Genomic DNA, 15,431 nt, shown 5'->3' on the forward strand with positions numbered 1-15,431 from the left:
CCAGAAGAATCTATAGTTCCTCAGCCATACATGTAAGTGCAAACAATAAAAGTCAGTCGTTGGCTTCATTTGGGTCTTCCAAACCTGGTGGCAATTCATCAAACCTAAGCTACATTTGAAACAAAACCTGCAAGGGACTCTGGAAAGCATCACATTTATGCTAGCCTCTGATATAAGGAAAGAAAACCAGGAGTTTAGTGACAATCCCTCATATCCTTAACATTGGTGGTAAAATAATACCAAGAATATACAAAGATACAAAGAACCCTTGTGAATAAGTAAGGAAAATCAGGAAACACGACAGAAAAAAGATAAAGAGGATATGAACAGGCAAGTCACAGATGGGTTTACCCAAATGGCTAAAAATAGCTATCAGATAAATATAAAATAAATAAAAATACTGCTTTCCCTCATTGGATTGGTAAAAATTCAAAAATTAGGTAAGTGCTAAGTCACTGCTTTAATAGAGTAAAAACTAGGGAAAACATTCCGGAAGATAATCTGACAGTACCTAGACAAATCAAGTAAATATTTTATGGCCCAGCAACCTCAATCCTGAATAACTATCCCAGAGAAATTCTCACACAAAACCCCACACAGGCAGATTCAGCAGTGTTGTCTGTGGTTGTAGAGAAGAATGAGAGTCCAGATGTTCATCCCTGTGCAAACACTGAAACAAAATATGAGGAATGTCCAGAGCAACCCCACTGCACAACCGTGGGGTACATGAGTCACACACAATAAAAGGTGAGCAGTGTGTACAACCCAGCAGAACCCTCACTTTTTGGAATATTATAGAGCAATAAGAAGCAATGAACTTGATAGATACTCACCCAGAAAAATTTTTTTCCAAAGGCTGCTGAGTTTTTTTTGTTGTTGTTTTGTTTTTTAAGCAACACAAAGGGGCACTTGGTGGCCCAGTGGGTTAAACAACTGACTTCTAGTTTTGGCTCAGGTCGTGATCTCAGGGTTATGAGATCAAGCCCCGCATGGGGCTCTGGGCTTAGGGGGAAGTCTGCTTAAGACTCTCTCTCCCTCTGCTCCTCCCTGGATAAAATATTACATACTTTACAAAAATACATACAATTTCAAGGATGTCAATCAAACATCAAAAGCAGTTCCCTTAAAAAAAATAAACAAACAAAAACAAAAACAAAAAAACACCAGTTCCCTATGCCCTTTGGGAGGGCAAAGTAGGAAATGAACATACAGCTATTCCCTGCTTTTTGAAGTCACATAATGCCAATTTGTTTTTGCAAAAGATCCATGTTAGTACTTATTTTCACTCACCAAAAGAAATCTAAAGAGGACTTTTTAGCTTTTTCGAAAAAAGGTAAAAAGCGAAAATGGCATTCAACATTTGTTTTCTAGCAGGCCTTTACAGAGGCAGCGCGCATCCCCAGCAGTGAGAGTGGCGCCGCCCAGCGCCGCCCCGAGGAACTACACTCAGGATGTCAGCAGCATGGCACCAGAGCTTTGAACAGTGTCTGTGAGCATCTGTACTGTATCTTGATTTATTTTGTGCAGTCATCAGTAAGATGTGTCCTAAGGTATCAGAAAAAGCCTAAGAGAGGTTATTTATTTGAGTCTGGGAACCCTCAAAATTTTTCCCATATAAATTAATGTTTTTTTTGTTTTTTTTTTTTTTTTAAAGATTTTATTTATTTATTTGACAGAGAGAGAATGAGAGAGAGAACACATGAGAGGGGATAGGGTCAGAGGACAAAGCAGACTCCCCGCCGAGCAGGGAGTCCAACGCGGGACTCGATCCGGGGACTCCGGGATCGTGACCTGAGCCGAAGGCAGTCGCTTAACCAACTGAGCCACCCAGGCGCCCCCCATATAAATTAATGTTAATTGTCTCTTTGCTTTACACCATTTCAGCTTACAAAAGTTTGCATAGGAATGCAGTACTTTTGGATAACGAAGGAAACCTACACAGGGAATACATATGGACAAAATGAAGAGTCTTGCATGGACTAATGATGGGGTGTGTCATGTACTGAGGGATATGAGTAAATGCTCTTTTTTTTCCTGAAGATCAGGAAGAGCGTGTCAATAATACTTAAAACTACTATAGAGAACATGAGATATCTGAAGAACTGAAACATTCAGGACAGGATAAGAGACAGACTGAGCAACACGGAGGGGATAAAACCACAGAGCATTAAACTATTGATACATATATAGTAGAGATTTTAAACTTTAGCCTCAGGGCAGTAGGGAATCATTGAAACGTTTCTAAACTACACTGGCTAGCTCATCTTTATACTGTTAATAATTCACTCTCTTGTCTTGTAGAGAATTATCAGAGACGAGCCAGAGCCTTACTATCTAAGTGGGATGTGCCTGATGCCCAGGAGAGAGATAGGAGCTAGAGATTGGTAACTTGAGTTGGTAATAAAACCAAAAGGAAATTGGTGGCTCAACCTTAGGGATTAGCCTAAACCTACCTAAATCTGCATGCCCAGCTTTTACTATCCCAAGGCAGATGCTGGTGAAAATGATCTGTGAATTTAGAAGCAAATAAGGCTCCTTACAGAAATAATCCAAATCAGAGATAAAAGTCTTCTAGGATGACTTTTTCACTTATATCACATGTTTGGCCCAGACAACGATCTCTCTACAGAAATCACTGCAGTTCTTGTTCAACCTTATATGCCCACCCACAATATGCTAGATCCAACAGAGTCAACACACTTTTGGATTTTTCTAAAATTGGAAGAGACAGATCAAATCCTATATCCTGAAATAAACTACCAGGATACTATCCAAACATTTAACACTCTCAAAGCCATTTAACCAAAATAGCACTACAAGGACAGTAAGACATAATCGTCTTGCAGAACATCTTAGGTAGCTGCAAAATCTAACACCTCCCATAAAGAATTTGCATGCCTTATGCCTCCAAAGGAGAAGTATTAGTCTACAGATTTAAAAGGGGGTGGAGTGGAAGGAGGAGGAGCCAAAGACCTATAAGTACCTAGGTTAAAAAATGAGTTGCAAAAGATAATCTCTATTGTTATCCCATTGTTTTCATTATTCTTTTAAAAGATAAGAGTTGTATGTTAATAATGAAGAGACTCATTGTTTACATAACTTTCCACAGAGTATTCAAATGAATTCATTTGTCATCCTGAAATAGTTCTATTCTAGTCCATTTGCTTCTTAATGGGCTTAAACAAGCTGCACTTCTTTAAGGACAATAAAACAAAAGTAAAAATCCTAGGAGTTCTCAAAATCTTTTAGCCTCAGTCTCTAAGAAAGGTTTTAAGTCAATGAAAACTTCTACATGGAATACCATAGATTAATAAAAACTATGAGTAAGCATATAGCACAGAAGGGAAAATTGAAAACATACCAAAACCAATATAGTTGAACCTTGAGCAACGATGGTTTGAACTGCATAGGTGTGCACTTACACGAGGAATTTTTTTTTATAAATACAATACAGTACTATAAATGTATTTTAACTTCCTTATTATTTTTTTTTAAAGATTTTATTTATTTATTTATTTGACAGAGACAGACACAGCGAGAGAGGGAACACAAGCAGGGGGAGTGGGAGAGGGAGAAGCAGGCTTCCCGCAGAGCAGGGAGCCCGATGCAGGGCTCGATCCCAGGACCCTGGGATCATGACCTGAGCCGGAGGCAGACGCTTAACGACTGAGCCACCCAGGCACCCCTCCTTATTATTTTTTTTAAAGATTTTATTTATTTATTTGAGAGAGAGAGAGAGAGAGTGCATGAGCAGGGGGAGGGGCAGAGGGAGAGGGAGAAGCAGGCACCCTGCTGATCAGGGAGCCTGATGCGGGGCTCAATCCCAGGACCCCGAGATCATGACCTGAGCCAAAGGCAGACGCTTAACCGACTGAGCCACTCAGGTGTTCCAACTTCCTCATTATTTTTTAATAACATTTTCTTTTTCCTAGGTTACCCTATTGTAAGAATACAGTAAATAATACATATAACATACAAAATATGTTTTAATAGACTGTTATTGGTAAGGTTTTTTTTGTTTTTTTTTTTTAAAGATTTTATTTATTTATTTGAGAGAGAGAGAGCATGAGAGGGGGGAGGGTCAGAGGGAGAAACAGACCCCCCGCTGAGCAGGGAGCCCGATGCGGGACTCGATCCCGGGACTCCAGGATCATGACCTGAGCCGAAGGCAGTCGCTTAACCAACTGAGCCACCCAGGCGCCCCTATTGGTAAGTTTTGTAGGCTATTAGTATTTAGGTTTTGGGGGAGTCAAAAGTTATACATGGATTTTTGACAGGGTGGGGGTTTGGTGCCTCTAATCCCTGTGTTGTTCAAGGGTCAACTGTATGTTAAAGTACAAAGAAACAAGAGAATTAATAGTACTACTTTTTTTGAGCAGTTTAAACAACAACAAAAATGCAAAGTCAACTATCCATCCAAAAATAGGAGATGACTTATATTGTAGATAATAAATCCAAAAAGAACTTGCTCAATTTTGATGTCAATATTAGAAAGACTCCACATACATATGCTCATTATACTCCTTGCATCATAAATTATACAACACAGCTTTCCTTTTCATAAAACATGTCAACCATATACCATACACAGTCATTACCTTAGTGTTCAAAAACACAAGATCCTAGATTCACATCGGGTAATGGCAGTCCAACCAATCCAAATCTTCTGTAGTATCAATCAACAATTGGTCAAAACTGCTCTCACCATCACTTACTACCAATACCCAATCTTTATCCCACAGTATAAATGGATCCTCCGTCACAGGGATTTTTTTCATCTCTAACAATAGAGAAAAACTAAACATGAAGAGTATCACTATTAGGAGAAAAGGTAACTGCTGAAACTGTCACTTCTATAGAATTCAAGGATGGATGAGACCTGGATGAAGCAGCTTTCGTTTTTGTACCTAGGAAACCAGGGTACCAAGAAGAGGTAAGAAATTGTTGCCTCGGGTCTTCCAGGAAATCGGTGAGATACTTTAAAAGGCAGGCAAATTGAAAGATTTCTCAGCCTGAACCACTGTCACAGCAGTGCTATGAACTTACTAATGAACATCATTCTTTCCCCTCCTGTGTATGCAAAGCAACAATTTAAATGACACAGAATTAATTTCCAATATATATCCACTATATTCCTGTGTACTACAATAAAGAACCCTTCTGCTTGAAGTATAAAAGAGATGCAACTGAGTAGTGTTTAAGCATCATTTTAAAACACTGTACAGGCTCAATTTTCTCAAGAAATCATCCCATTCCCCCTGAAAATAAAAAGACTATCTTCAGCCCATCGTAGCTCTGGTATAACAGAAAATACAGCTTCGAGTGGGTCCAGGATGTATGGAAACTGACTGGATCACAGAAGAGTGGTAGCTATTTTCCTATCCAATCAACACCTCCCAGGACATCCTTGGAAAGGGGGAAGACATACATGTTTCCCTTTCTCTCATCCACAGAGAAGCAAGTGTCAAAGAGTAACAATTCTCCAGCATGGTTAGAGTCCTCTTACAGCATCCAGTAACTGTCATTATTTGTTCATGTCATGTTCAGGTGATAATACCTTGCTTTACTAAATAGCACTTCAAATTGATTGGAAGTCATATTTGTCATATATCTATATTTTTAATATAAAAAAGCCTGGGAAAGTTTTCAGCCACTAAAATTATATCCAATAACTATCAAGTCACAAGCAGTACTTACTTGTTTCTTCCTAATGGTCCCTTAATGCTAAATTTCATTAACATCAGGTTATTACTTACAACGCAAAAGCAGGAATAAACAGAGTAATAAAATTTTCTCTATTTCCTTACTTCTTCTTTCATTACCAATAAAATTTATAATTGGAAGCTCAATTACTGTATTATCATTGCTATTTTAAAATCAACCAACAAATATAAGATGTTCTCTCAAAACAAGTTCTATCAAAGTATCATTCTACTTTCATCAGGTGCAATCATACCTCAATGAAAATAATTAATTTTGACTAATCAAAAATGTTAGTAATTTTTCAGCTTGAATTCAATAGGAAGTTACCAATAGGAAGTCTAAATACCCATCTTGCCTGTTCAAAAAAAATGGCAGGGGCGCTTGGGTGGCTCAGTCGGCTGAGCATCCAACTCTTGGTTTCTGCTCAGGTCATGATGTCAGGGTCATGAGATCGAGCCCTGCATAGGGCTCCATGCTCAGCAGGGAGTCTGTTTGAAATTCTCTCTCTCCCTCTCCCTCTGTTCCTCCCCCAACTCGTGCTCATTCTCTCTCTAAAGTAAATAAATCAAGTATTTAAAAAAATAAGTAAAAATTTTTAAAGTGGCAAACAATTATTCATAAAGACCTCAGTATGCTGAGGTCTTTATGAATCACATTCACTTGCCCGCAGCAGGCACAGAAAAGATACTGGTGGATGTGTTGATAGAAGATTAGATGATGGACAGAATCAGGTGTGTATACAAGGAGGAAGGAAAAGCAGAAACAGGTGAGAAAAAAGACCAATGAATCCCTAAACCCAAGAAGTATATGAGGCAGACGGTAAATGCAGAGATACTGAAATAAAGGACGCCAGTTAGGGGTAGTTGATAAAGACACAAAAAGTGAAAATGGGAATTTAATCAGCCCTTCCAGATGCTAAATCAAGAGAGACAAATAGCATGGTCCAAGAGGATAAAAACTTCAAGACAAAGGCACAAGTCAGGAAAATGAAATGCACATTCATAAAGCAGTAAGCAGGTTAACTTGTCTAGAGTTGAGAGCTTATGAAGGAAATTACGGGAGGTTAAGGCTGCAAAGTCAAGCGTTGCCACCCAGATGCTGTGCAGAATATAAACACTAAGGGTGTCTGCCTGCTGCCTCGTCTTCCCCACCCCTCCTTGAAAACTTAGCAACTGCACCTAATCACACAGCCATACCTCCATCGTATGCTTTCCTTATCTAAACCTGGAAGGAAACCTATAATCATAGAGAATGATAAAAGGGGGAAAAATGATGCATAAATGATTGGGAATAAAACAGTGATTAGGTATATTAATCAAGCTTCTGCATACAATTTCAGAGGTGTTTTGTTTTGTTTTAACCAATTTGGTTTTGGACCACTTTGAGCAACGAAGCAGGAGAGGAAAGCAAATAGCACCAATTATGTGCCTCCTACACACCAGGCAGAGTCGTAGTGGCTTTATATATCCTATTTCATTTAATCTTAACATTATCAATTTGAAATTACTCCTCTAGCTTCATATATGTAAGGAAAAGTTACTTGAGAGTCACTTAAAAAAGCTAGGATACCAATTTATCTAGAATAATAGAATAACTGCTATACCATCAGCTGACTGTATATGTTCATCACCTTTTTAATAGAATCAGAAGGAAACACAGCTCTAAAAGCACCTGTTCGGGGCGCCTGGGTGGCTCAGTCGTTAAGCGTCTGCCTTCGGCTCAGGTCATGATCCCAGGGTCCTGGGATCGAGCCCCGCACCGGGCTCCCTGCTCGGCGGGAAGCCTGCTTCTCCTTCTCCCACTCCCCCTGCTTGTGTTCCCTCTCTCACTGTGTCTCTCTCTGTCAAATAAATAAAATCTAAAAAAAATAAAAATTAAAAAAAATAAAAGCACCTGTTCAATTTCAAATACACATGGCTTACATCCTCGTGCCTAAATGCGCTTAAAAGTAGGCCAGTCCTCAGCTCATAAAGCAGTCATTAGAACCCATCACTGGGGTACTAGACTTCAATCCAAAATAGTCTTAAAGAAATCATGAGAAAGGATGTTTCAGACCAAACTAAAATGATTTAAGAACAGTGCTTCCAGTCCCAGCTTTTGTTACCAAAATCTATTCTGATATATGGAACCCAGTAAGTCAAAATACAGGAAAAAGAACAGCATTCATATAATCCCCTTTCCTGTTATAGAAAGACAGATGGATTATATATACACATCAGGGATGATTTCTGACTTTCCTTCATGTATTGGACAGGTATTGGACATGAAGGACATCTATACTCTGTCAGATGCTGACATGAGAAATAAGACAGCAACTGGCCTTCACAAATTCACAGTTAAATAATTTAACAAGCTATATAAGAAAACCTGTACTCCTAGAGTGGAGTATCTCTACGGATATAAAAATCAAGATAACCTTTAGAAAAGCCAAAATGAGAGTCATACAATCCAAATGCTAATGCGCAAGCCATTTACTAATTAGCAAGTCATTTAAAAGCTCACTGATACACTTGATTTTATTTTATACACGTTAACAACAGATTTGCTTATCTAAGTACATACCCTAGATGAAGCTTTTACTAGCTTAATGCCCTTAGGCAAGTTACTTCACTTGTCTGGACCTTGCTTAGCTCATTGGGAAAAGGGAGATAAATAGCTATACTTCAAGACGGTTCTAAGGATTACAGATAATTATGGAATGCACCACACAGTGTCTGGCATTTAGTAGAAATGTAATAAATATAACTTGACATCATAATTATAGGATTTGCCAACCGATAACAAATTGATCAGAAAAATCAAATCAGAAGTATGAGGGGTGGCGACGAGAGAAAGCTCTGTGAATGAATAGCTGATGGGAAGGAAAGAGTCAGGAAACAAAGATGCAAAAACTCAGAAAGGACAGACAGGAGCCAGCAGCCTGCACACTTGATGAGCTGTTGAGGGCATCCCCAATGTTTTCACAGCATGTAAAAATGACATGCCTGAAGATGACATTAAGCCACTTAAAACAGATTAAACTTTGATTCCATGTGTTTAAAAAAGGACAGATCAGCACATAATTGATTTTGGAAAGATTCCTATCAAAAGTGATTTGACATCACAAATTTAACATTTTATATGTCCAAACTTTAACGAACTGCAAAAATCTATTAACAAGCTTCTACTAGACTCAATGTACAAAGGAACCTCTCAAATTTCAGAAGCCATTTTTTTCTACTCAACACTGAAACAGATGTATGTCAAACAAATTAACTGTGGGAATATTTCAGTGCAATGCCCTAAAACATCATCAGTTTTTAACAGCTAAAACAAAATAAAGTTTTGGTCTCCGTCATCACTAAATGTTTTTATATCTACCAAACAAATACAAACACGTGCCACGAAGATCTCTTTCCACTTGAATTTTCTCCCTACATTTGAAAGGCGGTAAAAAAACGAAAAACATCTGTTCCTTTCCTCAGAGCTGACAACCCTCGTTCTATGGTTTAAAAATAAAAGATGTTTATGGAGGCTTATAGATATAATGATCACCTGCTTCAAAGGCAGCGGGCAATTAATGGATCCAAAGACATGCAAAATTAAGGCCAAAAAAAACCAATTTCCCTAAGGAGAATGCCACTGTTCCTCAGGCCTCTGGTAATACCCAAGACACCATAAAACTGTAGAGGATGGTAAAGAACCAAATGTGATACCAGATGACAAGAAAACAGTTGGCAATGGAGAAACAGGGGCATGTGTCCTTCTGGATTCACTATACCACCACAAGAACAGTTTCCCTGAGAGCTGCCCAGAGAGAATCTGCTTCAGTCTGACCAACAATCACTCTTCTTCCAGCCCAAGGAAGGCCAGATGTTCAACCATTAAAGGGATTGACCTTATTAAAAACAGAACCTGAAAAATCTCATAAGTGAAGACTTCAGATTCTATATTTTTTATAAACAGTTTTTACTCTGTGTTGTCTTACATTACCAAACATTCAAAAATGAGTACTAAGCAAAAACATTCACACTTAAATCAGTAGACTCGGCTTCTATTTCTGGCTCTGCCTCTGAATGAGTCACAGTGTGACCTTGAAAAAGTCACTTCATCTCTTTTCCTACCTCCATTTCCCCTTAATAAGATTAGGTTAAACCTATCGATTTGTTTTAAAGAGAGTGAGTGGGTGAGATAAATATATGGAAATGGCTACACAAATATCCACTGATCACTGACCAGCTGCATCCAAACATCAAAGACAAAGTCAGTGATGTCCATATTAAAACAACTCACACTGCACTTTTGCCCTGCAGGGTAAAAAATTCTCCCTGGAGCAGCCAACAGAAAACAGGTGCTTACTGAACAGGACTCCTTTAAGAGTCTGAAATTTCAAATTTGGAAATACTTAGCAAATTAAAATACAATGCAAGTAACAAGAATAAGCTTTTTTTTTTCCTCCTCTTAAGGAAAACAAATCTTCAACCTGTTTAGGGCGTATGATCTTCAGGACTCTGATCAATCTTCTGTCTCAAATAAATAAAAAAAAAAATAGGGGCACCTGGGTGGCTCAGTTGGTTAAGGACTCTGATCAATCTTCCTATGAAGTCTTTTTCCCTGACCCCTGCCAAGGAGATCAGTCCCTTTACCCTTGATACTCCCAGAGGACTGCACTACACCTCTCCATTGCCCCTGAGTACTCAGGGAGCCCTGGAGAGGCAGAACCATGATTTAATGACCTTTGTAGGTCCTGCCACTAACATACTGCCTGGTATAATGTGGGTGCCCAGAATATACACATATACATCTGTAAAATTTAAGAAATGAATGTATATCCAAAGTCTAATGCTATTAGAAAGAGCAACCATTAATATTAATAAATGATAATGTGAATCATGGTGATATTTTCATTTAAAAATATATATTTACAGAGGCGCCCGGGTGGCTCGGTGGGTTGAATGTCTGACTCTTGGTTTCGATCAGATCATGATCTCAGGGTCCTGGGATCTAGCCCCAAGTCTGGGCTCTGTGCTCAGTGGGGAATCTGCTTGAGGTTCTCTCCCCCACCCCTCCCCCTTCCCCTGTGCACGCACTCACTCTCAAATAAATCTTTTTTTAAAAATACATATATACACATATATATTTATAAATGAATGATTACCTAGGTAAAGAGGAAACATGATTTCTCACCAACACTAAATTCACAAAACTAACTCAAGAACTTTCCTGTCTTCTTCCTTCAAAAATGGTCTTTCAGGGATTTTTTTTTTTTTACAATTTATCTGAAGGGTTTTAGACTATAAGCATTACTTTTAATTTAACCTACACAATAAAGGGAAGGGAGGAGAAGTTAAAAAAGAGAGCGAGAGAGGGAAAGGGAGCAAGCAATAAATAAATGAACAAAGTGAATAAAAAAGGCTACTCTTAAGGATCTAGAAATGTAAAATAAAAGGTAATCCATAAGTGAAAATAAAAATGTAGTAATACACGTAACTACCACAACATTAATGGCATTTAGCCAAAGTCGCTATGCCCATTGAGAAATGTCACTTAAGAAATGTTTTATCGATAACCCATTTATTAAAGTAATAGAACAGAGGATGTTAAGCTTTCCAAATTACATTTGAAATTTTTAATCATTCAATTATTTATCACAAACCTACCAGTAATTGCATAAATTTTCATTCTTTCCTACTCCTTAAATTCTTTGTCAATATTTCCTTTAATAATTAAGAGTAGAAGTAAGAGAACATGAAACAAACTGTCACTCTACCAGTGGGTACTTCAGGTAAGGCCTTGGGACCTAGAAGCCTATAAGAAAGGATAAACTCATTATACTACTTGCTTTTTAATCACAGTAAGTGGACCCCCTAGCTGGGCTTTTATGGTGCCCATCAGAATCTATTACAAAGGCTAAAGAGAGGTACCAGTTGGATTACATGTCCTTTTGGTTTCTCACCTTCACTATCTCCAAGCTATACCCTGTTTTGATTGGACATAAAACCAAATGAAAATTATCTCTAATATTCTATTTCATTATTTATTAACTTTCTAATACCATGTATCAGATTTGGTTGCATCAGCAAACAGGAATGTTCCCTTAACTTCTATGAGTAGTCTACCCAGATTGCTGCAAAACAGAAACTACATATTACATACATACATACACACACACATATTAGAGCAGTCAGAGATGGCCTCTGGATAGTACTGGAATAAATTATTTGTTTCTCCAACATTGACCCTTGTCAAAGAATCATTAACAATTTTGTTCTTTTTAATGCTGTGGGGATAAGGACAGAAAGAGAATGATGGCTCAGCTAACTATGCCAAAAAAAAAAAGAGTTGATCTGCCTGGCGGGACCCTGGACATAGAGAACAGCACGTTTTGGAGAAATGGACAGAGGAGCCCTTTCTTGAGATGACTTAGGAGAGACCCAACAAAGTTGTTCTCTCTGCATATAAAGAAAGAAAAAAGGAAAGGAAAGGAAAAAGAAAAGAAAAGAGAAGAAACAAATTTTACTGAACTGGTGTGCAGGACCTGAAAAGGACTCCCCTAAGAAGGCAGGACATGCCCTAAGCAGGTCTAGGCGTCTCAGAGCAAGGAGAGCAGGTGAGGGCGGAAGGCCCTGATTGGCAGGCAACCCGGCGGCAGGGTGCACTCACCTGTGAACACGTTCTGGAAACAATCAGCAGCCGCCTGTGCCCCAGACACCTTGGCTGCCTGCGCTGGTGGCGCCCCGCCGCTCCCCTCCGAGGCCGCCCCGCGTTCCAGCAGGTGCGCAGAGCCCCCGGCCGGGGGCGCGCGGCTGCCCAGCTCCTCAGTCCAGTCGGCTGAGCGGCTGAGGCCGCAAGCGAGGCCGCTCTCAGCCCGGTGCTTCTTGGCTGGAGCGGCGGCCGAGACTAGGGCAGCCCTGGGCTCCCGGCTCAGGGAGGGCTCTAGCCGCCTCTTGATCCTGGGGCTCTGGCTGGGGGACTGAGAGGGAGAGTGATTAGGCGAGCTGAGCTGCCGGGTGGTGGTCTTGATGTAGCAGGGAGTGATGAGCGGGTAGGGCTTGAAGCAGCGCGGGCTGGGCGCAGGGCTGCTGGGCAGGGAGGCAGCTGCCGGGGCGCCGGGCCTGCTGGGCTCCCCCTCGGGCTCTGCCCCCAGCCTCGGGGGAATCTCTCCCACCCCCGGGCCCCACGTCTCTCCTGGAGAGTCTCGGGGGGCATCCTCAAATGCATCTTCCTCGCCCTCCTCGTCAGTGTCCCCAGCCCCTGGGCCGGCGGCTCTGGCCGAGCCCTCTCCCGGCGGGGCCTCAGGGAACGGGAAGGCGGGGGAGGAGGGGGAGGAGGGCGAGGCTGCGGCTGCGGGCTGGCCCTCAGGCAGGCCAGGCATCGCCAAGGCTCCAGGGCTGCTGGGGGGCGGTGGCTGCTCAGGCACCTGGGGCTCCGTGGCCAGGCTGCCAGGCAGGTCAGACAGCGCAGACAGAGCCCGCTCCGGGTCAGGACTGCAAGGGGCCTCTCGGGCTGTGCTGCTGGACCCCAGCAAGTACTGGTCCAGGCCCAAGAAGGCCCCGGGCTGGGGGGAGGCGGCTGCGGAGGGCGCTGCAGGCTCCTCGGAGCCCCGCTGCTGCTGCCGCTGCTGCTGCTGGCGGATCGCCTGCTGAATGTCTGAAAGCAAATCCTCTTGCTCCGTGGCCGAGTGGAAGCTATAGATGTCCGTGTCCGAGCCTGAACTGGTCCTTTGTCCATCCTGCATCCCCACGGCTGTTTCCAAATCCTCCAAGACCACCCTGCCCCCAACCCCTGCATCAGTGGGTCCATGGCCACTTGGACGGGCTACCTCGAATGGGTCAGCACACTCGGTATCCGACAGGCCCGTCTCGTCTGCCGAGAGGCTGAGGTCTGGAGTCTTGGTGACCAGAGAATGCGCGCTGTCCAGCTCCCCGGTCTGCAGGGCCTGGGAGTCCAGCACATCCTCGCGGGAGCCGCCGGTGCTTTTCCCCTTGGACAGGTTCTTCCTGATCCGCAGGTTGGAAAACACTGAGGCTCTAGATTCCGACTTGCTCTTCTTCTTGCCTGGCTCCCCCCCGCCGCCACCCCCTCCCCCCTTGCCGTGCTTCCCCAGCGCCTTCTTGCCCCCGCTCCCCTTCTTTGTGGCTTCCACATCTCTGGGCCCAACAGCATCCTCTGCGCTGCTTCCGCCTTCGTGCAGGGCATCACCTGCGCTCCTCTTCAGCTTCCCATCCTGGTTCCCCATGTTGCAATCCCGCCGCTGAGCCGAGGCGCCTCCAACACTCAGGCCATGCCGGCCCTCCTTGGCCCCCAGCCCGCACAGGGGGAGGCACGGGGGCCAGTCAAGCGGCCCGGCAAGCCTCTGGGCGAGGAGGCCAACGCGCGTGGGGCTGGCCCTGCTCGCATCTGCCGCTTCTTTGCACAATGCGTGCCTGCTCCCGCGGCTGCCGTGCCAGTGCCTGCAGTTCAGAGCAAGCGGGGCTCGAACATGCTCAGTGCAGCACCCAGAGCCAGCCAATGGCAGCGCAGAACGCAGTCCGGGCCTGGCCCCCCAATGGCCGCCGCCGACCCCTCCGCCCTCGCTTGGCCCCTCACCGAAGCGGGGCGCGAAAAATGTTTGCTCAATCTCGGGGACTTTCATCTCCACCGTGTGAATCGAATGCATTGTCCCCGTGGAAAAAGTTCGTCAGCTGGAAGATACACAAGGAACTTCAAAGCTCCGAGACCTGCGATGAAAAAAGTTAAACAAAAAAGAATTTTAGATGGGGGGAAACTGAAGCCACGTTCCAATTTGGAGGTCCTACCATATCGAAGCCATATATACTACCCACCCCCTCCCCCCAACGTGCCTGCAGAAGCATGGCTCTTCAATAAATATTTGTTGAATGAATGGATTGTTCTTTTAGTAACTGATCATCTTGAACAGTGTTAATGTGCTTGAGCACATGCTTTAGGAAAGGTTACTACATACAGTAATGCTTTTATGTTTCATGCAGACCTTGCATCTATCTACGTGAGAGAACATTAGCTGCCATTTCAAAAATTCATTTTTCAAACTTTTCTTGACAAAATGGCAAGGTGAGGGGAAAAAAAAATTCCTAGGAGATTTAGAGTTGATTAAAATGCTAATCTCCAAAATTCTATGTATTTACCATATAAATCAAATAGCATTTGTATTCCAAAAGGGTACATATACTATAATTCCCAGGAGGTCAAACTCATCAATATTAAACATGCTCCTATTGTTGTTGCATATAAAAAGGAAAAAGACAAAAAGGAAACACTCTTGGCACAAACACATGAAATCAGATGTTATGGTATAAACCACTGCTTCCCAAGCAAACCCTTCAAGGCAAACTTTGTCCTTGCCTCTATTATAAAAGTTTGTAACAGTTTATGGTAACAGAGTTTCTTAACATTCTGGGTCCTATATTAATATAAAAATTTCCTTCATTGTAAATCTTGTCACTGTTACTTAGGAAATTAATTTACCCATATTTAAAAAACATTTTTAAACATCATAGATATCTAAAGAAGCTCCAAGAGATTAAAGCAGCATCAATCAATAATGTTATAAGTATTTGAGTTGCAAATTCATCAGTAACCACTTTGAAAATATGGAGTAGCTATCGGACGTGTATTTTAAAGTAAGCCCAAAGGAGGAAAAAGTACTACATATTATATGATGCAATTTAAATGCAACAAGCAAAAAATGTTCCCTTGCATATTGTCAACTACATTTTAAACCTCTTTCC

General features: G+C 42.0%; 1 pseudogene; it reads right to left on the bottom strand.

The window, feature by feature from the left end:
- Positions 1-4,628: 4,628 nt before the first annotated feature.
- On the bottom strand, positions 4,629-14,341 carry LOC145722085 (formin-2 pseudogene; annotated as a pseudogene).
- Between the last annotated feature and the right edge of the window lie 1,090 nt (positions 14,342-15,431).

This window comes from Leptonychotes weddellii, chromosome 6 (genome assembly GCF_054177405.1).
Source record: "Leptonychotes weddellii isolate Sample4059 chromosome 6, ASM5417740v2, whole genome shotgun sequence".
Taxonomy (NCBI): domain Eukaryota; kingdom Metazoa; phylum Chordata; class Mammalia; order Carnivora; family Phocidae; genus Leptonychotes; species Leptonychotes weddellii.